This window comes from Gavialis gangeticus, unplaced genomic scaffold, assembly GCF_001723915.1.
Source record: "Gavialis gangeticus isolate Ggan-Ray unplaced genomic scaffold, GavGan_comp1, whole genome shotgun sequence".
Taxonomy (NCBI): Eukaryota; Metazoa; Chordata; order Crocodylia; family Gavialidae; genus Gavialis; species Gavialis gangeticus.
The window spans coordinates 28463923-28466937 of record NW_017729031.1 but is presented as its reverse complement, the minus strand read 5'-3'; positions in this window follow the sequence as shown (position 1 = coordinate 28466937).

Genomic DNA, 3015 nt, shown 5'->3' with positions numbered 1-3015 from the left:
GCACCAAACACATGGGCTAGGGACAGACATTCAAAAAACTGGAGCCTAAATTGATTCAATCTTTGCAGATTAGTTTAACCTGAGTAGATTGAACCAATTTGCAAGTGACTCGACATTCCCTTTTGATTTAGGAAGTGCAGCACATGCCTGCAGTGGCTCAGGCCACCGATGCAGTGGCTGGGGTGAGGGCATGGCCAAAACCCGGCTGGCATGGCCCCCTGAGGTGAAGGGGCAGGGACGGGGTTTATTCCCCCCTTCAGCCCTTCTGCCCTGGGGGACTGCTGCCTCCATCGCTTGCTCTCTGTGTGGGGTGAGCAGCAAATAAGTCTCCTCACTGTCCCCTTCGCCAGATGATGGAGGAAGGGGGGAAATAAACCCCCTCCCTCTGGCATCTGGCGAAGGGGGCAGGGAGGGGGCTTATTCCACTGCTTGCCCGGTGCAGGGAGTGATTGGAGGAGGCAGCAGCCAGGGCTGGCATACCCCAGCTGTGGTCCCCCAGGGGCAGAGGGGGTGGAAGGGGGAATAAATTCCCTCCCTGCCCCCTTTGCCTTAGGGACCATGCCAGCAGCAAGGGGAGGGGGTACCCTGACACAGGCTGCTGTGCCCTGGCCAGGCAGACCCTGGCTGGGGTACGTGCCACTGGGACAGGGGACAGAGGGGGGAATTAAACCCCCACCTCCGTTCGCTTCACACTGCTGTGGGGGCTGGCCAAGCCCCCAGCCCCGGAGCAGCGAGCGGAGAAATGCCTGGCAGGGGCTGTTGTGCGCCTGTCAGACCCCAGCTGGGGTCTGTGCTGGTGGGATGGGTGGGAGGGCCGGTGTCTGGCCATGCCCCCACTGCTGGTCCAGCTAGGGAGCAGAGGGGTGGGGCCAGCCCTGCTCTCCTGGAGTAGAGAGCACACCCCGGTCCCGGGCTGCAGAGCATGCTGGGATGCTGAGGGACTCTGGTTTAACTTAAATCAGAAAGGGGTCTGGGAAAGAAGTTCCATAAACCGGTTGGACCCAGATCAGTTAAGTCTGATACCAAATTCAACCAGGTTTATCTCAAACTGGTTTCAGCCATTTTGAAACTGGTTTATGTGCACTGAACTGATTTAAGTCTGTTACAGATTTAAGCCAGTTTCTGCTCACTTCAACCAGTTTCTGTGTAACTTCTGTCCCTAGAGAAAACCACCAATGAAACTACATCCCTTGGACAGTTTCACAGAATCACAGGGTTGAAAGGAAGTTCAAATACCGTCTGGTCCAATCCTCTGCACAGATGCAGAATGCACTATTCCTATAAGCATCCCAAACAGATGCCTGGCCAGTTTCCTTTTGAAAATCTCCAGTGAAGAAGGTCCTACAACTCTTCTAGGCAGCTCGTTCTACTGTCTTACTCATAGGCGATGGGGAGCGGGTGCATGTGCCCCACCCTGACATTGGTTGCCGCTCGCCACCCCACCACCGACACTGCTGCCCATAAACTGTGCCCCCCCTCCCAGTCTCAGGAGGCACCAGTCACCCATGGTTTTACTGTGTTTACCACTGGGAATTTTTTCCCTGAAGTTTGATCTAAATCTCTGCTGCAATTTAAACTTAATGTCTGGTGTCCAGGCTTCTGTGCCAAGACAGAATAGTTTTCTCCCTCCTATGGCAGCCTTTCAAATATTTAAAAGCTACTATCATGTCACCCCTTAATCCAGGGATTCCTAAAGTCCCATCCCAGAGGGACGTCTTGGGTGGTGAGTCACATCAAAGGAGCTGCATTTGGCTTGTGGGCTACACTTTGCAACCCCCTGGTAGCTGTTCAAAAAAGGTATTACCAGGCCATGGGCTGCATCAAAGTGGCTTATTGGCAACACTGTGGGAATTTGTTTCTTAATCTCTTTTTCTGCAGATTAAACATACCTAGTTGAACTTGTTGTCTACCCCTTTATCATCTTTGCCACTTTCCTATAGGCCACTCCAGTTTCTCCACATCATTCTTACAATGTGATGCCCCAAACTAGACACCGCAGCCTAGCTGAAGCCATAGCAGCACCAAGTAGAGTAATACTATCACCTTCCATGTCTTGAACACGGCGCTTCTTTCAATGCATTGTATACTGGCATTTGCTTTCCTACATCATCAAGCTGCTGACTTGTGTTTCATTTATTCACTGTAACCCTCAGATCTTTCTCAGAAGTATTACCCCCCAGCCTTTTTCCCTGTACTGTATTTGTGCTTTGGCTTTTTCTTCCTGTGTAGCACCTTGTGTTTCTCTTTGTTGCTTTCCATTGTCTTGTTGATCTCTTGGTTCTCTAATTTATCCAGCCCCCTCTGGACTTGAAGTCTGTTCTCTAAAATGCTTGCAGCTCTTCCCAGATTTGTCTCTTCTGCAAATTTGACCAGGCTACTTCATCTCCGCATCCAAGCCATTAATACAAATGCCACACACAGCTGTACCCCAGAACAGAACAGAACTAGAGACCTCTTGTCTGTCTGACATCAATCCATTAATAGACCCAGATAGTAATTCTCTAACCCTCCAGTCCATGTTTCTCCAATATACTTAAGAGAATATCAGATGGGATTGCATATCAAAGGCCTTATGGAAGTCCAGGTATTTAACAAGTAAAGTCCAGGTTTATCTTTTATTGCACTGGATACATGCAAGTAACTTAGGACTAATATGAGAATGATAAATGTTAACTTGAGTACGTGATAAGGCAGCTCAAGTTATTATTGGTGTATACAAAGTCCAAATTCCATCCTCCACTCCCTGCAAACACAGCAAATTGGGCTTGAACACTGCCAGTTGCCCTCTGGCCCACTTCCATCAGGTTTCCTTTCCTCATAGCACATCTTTTTCCTCCACATGCTCTGCAGAAATCAAGAAGTTGCTGTCCTTCACAGCTGTGACTTTACTGTTGGGATGGAAATCTGTATAGCTGAGGAGAGGGCAGCAGCTCCCTGAGCAGCTATTAGAGGAACCTGCCTCTTTACAGCATCCTCCAGCAATGAAATACCTGTTCCTCCGTTAATCCAGAACCC